Source organism: Entelurus aequoreus, linkage group LG14, assembly GCF_033978785.1.
Source record: "Entelurus aequoreus isolate RoL-2023_Sb linkage group LG14, RoL_Eaeq_v1.1, whole genome shotgun sequence".
Lineage (NCBI taxonomy): Eukaryota > Metazoa > Chordata > Actinopteri > Syngnathiformes > Syngnathidae > Entelurus > Entelurus aequoreus.
The window spans coordinates 56555891-56565525 of NC_084744.1; the positions used below are offsets into that span (position 1 = coordinate 56555891).

At 41.0% G+C, this 9635-nt stretch overlaps 1 protein-coding gene across 5 annotated transcripts in view; it reads left to right on the plus strand.

The window, feature by feature from the left end:
* The window catches only part of LOC133665081 (UDP-glucuronosyltransferase 1A1-like), a 104324-nt gene that overhangs the window by 10536 nt on the left and 84153 nt on the right, over positions 1-9635 (plus strand). The gene's annotated exons all lie outside the window — the stretch shown is intronic.

Genomic DNA, 9635 nt, shown 5'->3' on the forward strand with positions numbered 1-9635 from the left:
TACTAGACAATAAAGTGATGATAAATCGCGAACAAATCTTTCCTTCGCCATAAGATGTGGGCGTGGTATGGCACCAAACTTTGCTCCGAAGGTTTTTGGCCATTTTTCGACCAAAAACAGGGTTGGTACTTTAACGGACTTCTCCTAGGGACGTTGACCGAATTGGTCGTGGTTGAAATGACAGATACTAGACATATAGGTGATGATAAATTGCGAACACATTTTTCCTATGCCATAAGATGTGGTCGTGGTATGGCGGAAAACTTTGCTCCGATGGTTTTTGGCCATTTTTCGGCAAAAAAAAGGGGTTGTACTTTAACGAACTTATCCTAAGGACGTTGACCTAATGAGCCGTGGTTAAAATGACAGATACTAGACAATAAAGTGATGATAAATCGCGAACAGATTTTTTCTATGCCATAAGATGTGGGTGTGGTATGGCGCCAAACTTTACTTTGATGGTTTTTGGCCATTTTTCAGTAAAAAAAACAGGGGTCGTACTTTAACGAACTTTTCCTAGAGACGTTGACCTAATGGGTCGTGGTTAAAATGACAGATACTAGACATATAGGTGATGATGAATCACGAACAGATTTTTCCTATGCTATAAGATGTGGGCGTGGTATGGCGGCAAACTTTGCTCCGATGGTTTTTGGCCATTTTTCGGCAAAAAAAAGGGGTTGTACTTTCACAAACTTCTCCTAAGGACGTAGACCTAATGAGCCAGGGTTAAAATGACAGATACTAGACAATAAAGTGATGATAAATCGCGAACAGATTTTTTCTATGCCATAAGATGTGGGTGTGGTATGGCGCCAAACTTTACTTTGGTGGTTTTTGGCCATTTTTCAGTAAAAAAACAGGGGTGGTACTTTAACGAACTTCTCCTAAGGACTTTGACCGAATGGGTCGTGGTTAAAATGACAGATACTAGACATATAGGTGATGATAAATTGCGAACACATTTTTCCTATGCTATAAGATGTGGTCGTGGTATGGCGGAAAACTTTGCTCCGATGGTTTTTGGCCATTTTTCGGCGAAAAACAGGGGTGGTACTTTAACGAACTTCTCCTAAAAACGTTGACCTAATGGGTCGTGGTTAAAATGACAGATACTAGACAAAGAGGTGATGATAAATCACAAACAGATTTTTCCTACGCTATAAGATGTGGGCGTGGTATGGCGGCAAACTTTGCTCCGATGGTTTTTGGCCATTTTTCGGCAAAAAAAAGGGGTTGTACTTTAACGAACTTATCCTAAGGACGTTGACCTAATGAGCCAGGGTTAAAATGACAGACACTAGACAATAAAGTGATGATAAATCGCGAACAGATTTTTTCTATGCCATAAGATGTGGGCGTGGTATGGCGCCAAACTTTGCTCCGATGGTTTTTGGCCATTTTTCGGCAAAAAAACAGGGGTGGTACTTTAACGAACTTCTCCTAAGGACTTTGACCGAATGGGTCGTGGTTAAAATGACAGCTACTAAACAAAGAGGTGATGATAAAATGCGAATAGATTTTTCCTATGCCATAAGATGTGGCCGTGGTATGGCGGCAAACTTTTCTCCGATGGTTTTTGGCCATTTTTCGGCAAAAAACAGGGGTCGTACTTTAACGAACTTCTCCTAAGGACGTTGACCCAATGAGCCGTTGTTAAAATGACAGATACTAGACAATAAAGTGATGATAAATCGCGAACAAATCTTTCCTTCGCCATAAGATGTGGGCGTGGTATGGCACCAAACTTTGCTCCGATGTTTTTTGGCCATTTTTCGACCAAAAACAGGGGTGGTACTTTAACGGACTTCTCCTAGGGACGTTGACCGAATTGGTCGTGGTTAAAATGACAGATACTAGACATATAGGTGATGATAAATTGCGAACACATTTTTCCTATGCCATAAGATGTGGTCGTGGTATGGCGCAAAACTTTGCTCCGATGGTTTTTGGCCATTTTTCGGCGAAAAACAGGGGTGGTACTTTAACGAACTTCTCCTAAAAACGTTGACCTAATGGGTCGTGGTTAAAATGACAGATACTAGACAAAGAGGTGATGATAAATCACGAACAGATTTTTCCTATGCTATAAGATGTGGGCGTGGTATGGCGCCAAACTTTGCTCCGATGGTTTTTGGCCATTTTTCGGCAAAAAAAAAGGGGTTGTACTTTCACAAACTTCTCCTAAGGACGTAGACCTAATGAGCCAGGGTTAAAATGACAGATAGTAGACAATAAAGTGATGATAAATCGCGAACAGATTTTTCCTACACCATAAGTTGTGGCCGTGGTATGGCGCCAAACCTTGCTCCGATGGTTTTTTGCCCTTTTTCGGCAAAAAACAGGGGTCGTACTTTAACAAACTTCTCCTAGGGATGTTGACCGAATGAGCCGTTGTTAAAATGACAGATACTAGACATATAGGTGATGATAAATCGCGAACAGATTTTTTCTATGCCATAAGATGTGGCCGTAGTATGGCGCCAAACTTTGCTCCGATGGTTTTTGGCCATTTTTCGGTAAAAAAAAAGGGTCGTACTTTAACGAACTTCTCCTAAGGACGTTGACCCAATGAGCCGTGGTTAAAATGACAGATACTAGACAATAAAGTGATGCTAAATCGCGAACAAATCTTTCCTTCACCATAAGATGTGGGCGTGGTATGGCGCCAAACTTTGCTCTGATGGTTTTTGGCCATTTTTCGGCGAAAAACAGCGGTGGTACTTTAACGGACTTCTCCTAGGGACATTGACCGAATTGGTCGTGGTTAAAATGACAGATACTAGACATATAGGTGATGATAAATTGCGAAGACATTTTTCCTATGCCATAAGATGTGGGCGTGGTATGGTGCCAATTTTTATTCCAATGGTTTTTGGCCATTTTTCGGCAAAAAAAAAGTGTTGTACATTAACAAACTTCTCCTAGGGACGTTGACCGAAAGAGCCACGGTTAAAATGACAGATACTAGACATACAGACGATAATAAAATGCGGATACATTTTTCCCACACCATATGATGTGGGTGTGGTATGGCGCCAAAATTTGCCCCAATGGTTTTTGGCCATTTTTCGGCGAAAAAGGGGTGGTACATTAGCAAACTTCTCCAAGGTACATTGACCGAATGAGCTGCGATTAAAATAACAGATACTAGACATACAGGTGATGACAAATTGCGAACAAATCTTTCCTATGCCATAAGATGTGGGCGTAGTATGGTGCCAAACTTTGCTCCGATGGTTTTTGTCCATTTTTCGGCAAAAACAGGGGTGGTACTTTAACGAACTTATCCTAAGGACGTTGACCTAATGAGCCAGGGTTAAAATGACAGATACTAGACAATAAAGTGATGATAAATCGCGAACAGATTTTTTCTATACCATAAGTTGTGGCCGTGGTATGGCGCCAAACCTTGCTCCGATGGTTTTTTGCCATTTTTCGGCAAAAAACAGGGGTGATACTTTAACGGACTTCTCCTAGGGACGTTGACTGAATGAGCCGCAGTTAAAATGACAGATACTAGACATATAGGTGATGATAAATCGCTAACAAATCTTTCCTACGCCATAAGATGTGGGCGTGGTATGGTGCCAAACTTTGCTCCGATGGTTTTTGTCCATTTTTCGGCAAAAAACAGGGGTGGTACTTTAACGAACTTCTCCTAGGGACGTTGACCGAATTGGTCGTGGTTAAAATGACAGATACTAGACATATAGTTGATGATAAATTGCGAACACATTTTTCCTATGCCATAAGATGTGGGCGTGGTATGGCGCCAAACTTTGCTCCGATGGTTTTTGGCCATTTTTCAGCAAAAAACAGGGGTGGTACTTTAACAAACTTCTCCTAGGCACGTTGACCGAATGAGCCGTGGTTAAAATGACAGATACTAGACATATAGGTGATGATAAATTGCGAACACATTTTTTCCTATGACATAAGATGTGGGCGTGGTATGGCGCCAAACTTTGCTCCGATGGTTTTTGGCCATTTTTCGGCAAAAAACAGGGGTGGTACTTTAACAAACTTCTCCTAGGGACGTTGACCGTATGGGTCGTGGTTGAAATGACAGATACTTAACATATAGGTGATGATAAATTGCAAACACATTTTTCCTATGCCATAAGATGTGGGCGTGGTATGGCGCCAAACTTTGCTCCAATGGTTTTTGGCCATTTTTCGGCAAAAAAAAGGGGTGGTACTTTAACGAAAGGGTTCTAAGGACGTTGACCCAATGAGCCGTGGTTAAAATGACAGATACTAGACATATAGGTGATGATAAATCACGAACAGATTTTTTCTATGCCATACGATGTGGTTGTGGTATGGCAGCAAACTTTGCTCCGATGGTTTTTGGCCATTTTTCGGCAAAAAAAAGGGGTTGTACTTTAACGAACTTCTCCTAAGGACGTTGACCTAATGAGCCGTGGTTAAAATGACAGATACTAGACAATAAAGTGATGATAAATCGCAAACACATTTTTCCTATGCCATAAGATGTGGGAGTGGTATGACGCCAAACCTTGATCCGATGGTTTTTGGCCATTTTTCGGCAAAAAACAGTGGTAGTACTTTAACGAACTTCTCCTAGGGACTTTGACCTAATGAGCCGTGGTTAAAATGACAGATTCTAGCCAATAAAGTGATGATAAATTGCGAACAGATTTTTCCCATGCCATAAGATGTGGGCGTGGTATGGCGGCAAACTGTGCTCTGATGGTTTTTGGCCATTTTTCACTGAAAAAAAGGGTCATACTTTAAAGAACTTCCTCTAGGGACTTTGACCAAATGAGCCGCGTAACACTTGCCAGCCTGCACCTTCCTGAAGCCGAACGAGTCAAACACGCCAGCCAAAATATTAAAATGATATCCAAATGGCGAACATTTACCCATGAAAATATGAAAAAGCTGCTGATAGTGTATTTGACATAGAAGCAACTGGAAGACGATACAGTAAAGGTCCACTCTCCAAAGCCAATGCTGTACATTATTATTACATTACTTTATAAAACTACCAAAGTTGTTAGTAGTGCATTCTATTATATTTGTTTTTATGCAATATTGGTTATCTAAAAGTTTCTATTTTCTTTTTTAAAGGCCTTGTTACATGTTAAAATTGTGCCGTTTCAACGAATTTGTGAAATATAAGTGAAGTGATTTATATTTATATAGTGCTTTTTCTCTAGAGACTCAAAGCGCTTTACATAGTGTAACCCATCTTTAAGCTACATTTAAACCAGATTTTAAAAAAAAATCATATTACCCCTTTAAACACATGATTTATTATTATTTTCTTATGAACTACAATCATTGGTACTTTAACTCTAACTTAACCTCTTAAGGCCCAAGCTGTTTGTTTACATGTTTTTTTAAATTTCTCTTTGCTTTTTGGGCTTATTGGACCCTAATTAGAATAAAAACTAAGAATCATCTTTTGATATGATGTAGGGCTGCAACAACTAATCGATTAAAATCGATTATAAAAATAGTTGCCGATTAATTTAGTCATCGATTCGTTGGATCTATGCTATGCGCATGTGCAGAGGCTTTTTTTTAATTTTTTAAATTTTTTTTAATAAACCTTTATTTATAAACTGCAACATTTACAAACCGCTGAGAAACAATAATCAAAATAAGTATGGTGCCAGTATGCTGTTTTTTTTCCAATAAAATACTGGATGGGATAGAAATGTAGTATGTCTCTTTTATCCGATTATTAATCGATTAATCGAAGTAATAATCGACAGATGAATCGATTATCAAATTAATCGTTAGTTGCAGCCCTAATATGATGTACTTAGTCCATAAGTACACAAACGTGTACTTCATGTGTAGTGACATGCTAATTCTTATTTTTAAATTTTTTCCCCCCCCAAATTCCATTATATGTTATACTCTTCTGACACCACCAGATGGCAGTATAAGTGTCCACATAAGTGGCCATACGACCCCAATTCAGTAGTGTACACACTTTTGGAAATAAGAGCTAAAAAGGATGCTGTCCACGCATGTGGCCAACTAAGCCTTTTTTAAAGGTGAAGTGAATTTATATTTATATAGCGCTTTTCTCTAGTGACTCAAAGCGCTTTTACATAGCGAAACCCATCTTTAAGCCACATTTAAACCAGTGTGGGTGGCACTGGGAGCAGGTGTGTGAAGTGTCTTGCCCAAGGACACAACAGCAGTTACTAGGATGTCGGAAGTGGGAATCAAACCTGGAACCGTCAAGGGTTAGGGTTAGTGGGAGATGATGATTTGAGTAACAAGTGTTTTGAAGTTTACTACTGTACCATCATGGTTTCATTTGGGCATTAATGGGTGGAATTCTGTTTAATATTGTGCAAGGAACTAGCGAGTACAGGCTCCGATCTCTCCCGGATGAAATAAAAACTCCGAAAAGTGTGTGGATAATAAGTAGATGATCTTTTCACAAACCACTGCGTCCTCAACCAGGTTCTTTTCAATGAAGCAGGCCACTTATTGTTGCTTCAGCAGCTGTCCCGGTGTCCTCTGATAAGAAGCAAACTCAAGCTTGTGAGACAGGAAGAAACAACAATAAACAGGACAACTACAGATGGTCTCTTAATGGGATCGCACATTTCCCACTGCATTGAAACCACAGGCGAGACAAAACATGGCCATTAATTACTTTGATAAATAATCAGAATACGCAGCTCACCTTTGAACTTTTTCCTCCAGCTCTAATATCCAATAAACTGCTACAATAACAACCACAGAGTTCTCATGCCTGCGGCAATAATGTGGTCTTCGGTTTATTACCCCGCTCTATTTTGAAATGGAACATTCTATGGGAACAAAACGAGTTGTCCGTTTGCAGATGAACAATTAGTACTAAAGGCCTACTGAAATGACATTTTTTTTATTTAAACAGGGATAGCAGATCCATTCTATGTGTCATACTTGATCATTTCGCGATATTGCCATATTTTTGCTGAAAGGATTTAGTGGAGAACATTGACGATAAAGTTCGCAGCGTTTGGTCGCTGATAAAAAAAGCCTTGCCTGTACCGGAAGTAGCGTGACGTCACAGGTTGAAAGGCTCCTCACATTTCCCCATTGTTTACACCAGCAGCGAGAGCGATTCGGACAGAGAAAGCGACGATTACCCCATTAATTTGAGCCAGGATGAAAGTTTCGTGGATGAGGAACGTGAGAGTGAAGGACTAGAGTGCAGTGCAGGACGTATCTTTTTTTCGCTCTGACCGTAATTAGGTACAAGCTGGCTCATTGGATTCCATACTCTCTCCTTTTTCTATTGTGGATCACGGATTTGTATTTTAAACCACCTCGGATACTATACCCTCTTGAAAATGAGACTCGAGAACGCAAAATGGACATTCACAGTGACTTTTATCTCCACGACAATACATTGGTGAAGCACTTTAGCTACAGACAGGCCATTTTTCGGCAAAAAACAGGGGCTGTACTTTAACGAACTTCTCCTAGGGACGTTGACCGAATGGATCGTGGTTAAAATGACAGATACTAGACATATAGGCGATGATAAATTGCGAACAAATTTTTCCTATGCCATAAGATGTGGGCGTGGTGTGGCGGCAAACTTTGCTCGGATGGTTTTTGGCCATTTTTCGGCAAAAAACAAGGGTCGGACTTTAACAAACTTCTCCTAGGGACGTTGACCGAATGAGCCGTGGTTAAAATGACGGATACTTGTCATACTTGATAATTTCGCGATATTGCCATATTTTTGCTGAAAGGATTTAGTAGAGAACATCGACGATAAAGTTCGCAACTTTTGGTCGCTGATTAAAAAAAAGCCTTGCCTGTACCGGAAGTAGCGTGACGTCACAGGTTGAAAGGCTCCTCACATTTCCCCATTGTTTACACCAGCAGCGAGAGCGATTCGGACCGAGAAAGCGACGATTACCCCATTAATTTGAGCCAGGATGAAAGATTTGTGGATGAGGAACGCAAGAGTGAAGGACTAGAGTGCAGTGCAGGACGTATCTTTTTTTCGCTCTGACCGTAACTTAGGTGCAAGCTGGCTCATTGGATTCCACACTTTCTCCTTTTTCTATTGTGGATCACGGATTTGTATTTTAAACCACCTCGGATACTATACCCTCTTGAAAATGAGAGTCGAGAACGCGAAATGGACATTCACAGTGACTTTTATCTCCAAGACAATACATCGGTGAAGCACTTTACCTACAGACAGGCCATTTTTCGGCAAAAAACAGGGGTGGTACTTTAACAAACTTCTCCTAGGGACGTTGACCGAATGGGTAGTGGTTAAAATGACAGATACTAGACATGTAGGCGATGATAAATCGCGAACAGATTTTTTCTATGCCATAAGAATGTGGGCGTGGTATGGCGCCAAACCTTGCTCGGATGGTTTTTGGCCATTTTTCGGCAAAAAACAGTGGTAGTACTTTAACGAACTTCTCCTAGGGACTTTGACCTAATGAGCTGTGGTTAAAATGACAAATACTAGACAATAAAGTGATGATAAATCACGAACAGATTTTTCCTATGCTATAAGATGTGGGCGTGGTATGGCGGCAAACTTTGCTCCGATGGTTTTTGGCCATTTTTCGGCAAAAAACAAGGATCGGACTTTAACAAACTTCTCCTAGGGATGTTGACCGAATGAGCCGTGGTTAAAATGACGGATACTTGTCATACTTGATAATTTCGCAATATTGCCATATTTTTGCTGAAAGGATTTAGTAGAGAACATCGACGATAATGTTCGCAACTTTTGGTCGCTGATAAAAAAAAAGCCTTGCCTGTACCGGAAGTAGCGTGATGTCACAGGTTGAAAGGCTCCTCACATTTCCCCATTGTTTACACCAGCAGCGAGAGTGATTCGGACCGAGAAAGCGACGATTACCCCATTAATTTGAGCCAGGATGAAAGATTTGTGGATGAGGAACGCGAGAGTGAAGGACTAGAGTGCAGTGCAGGATGCATCTTTTTTCGCTCTGACCGTAACTTAGGTACAAGCTGGCTCATTGGATTCCACACTTTCTCCTTTTTCCATTGTGGATCACGGATTTGTATTTTAAACCACCTCGGATACTATATCCTTTTGAAAATGAGAGTCGAGAACGCGAAATGGACATTCACAGTGACTTTTATCTCCACGACAATACATCGGCGAAGCACTTTAGCTACGGAGCTAACGTGATAGCATCGGGCTTAAATGCAGATAGAAACAAAAGAAATAAGCCCCTGACTGGAAAGATAGACAGAAGATCAACAATACTATAAAACCATGGACATGTAACTACACGGTTAATGCTTTCCAGCCTGGCGAAACTTAATGCTGTTGCTAACGACGCCATTGAAGCTAACTTAGCTAAGGGACCTCGTCAGAGCTATGATAAAAACATTAGCACTCCACCTATGCCAGCCAGCCCTCATCTGCTCATCACCACCCGTGCTCACCTGCGTTCCAGCGATCGACGGCGGGACGAAGGACTTCACCCGATCATCAATGCGGTCGGCGGCTAGCGTCGGATAGCGCGTCTGCTATCCAAGTCAAAGTCCTCCTGGTTGTGTTGCTGCAGCCAGCCGCTAATACACCGATCCCACCTACAACTTTCTTCTTTGCAGTCTCCATTGTTCATTAAACAAATTGCAAAAGA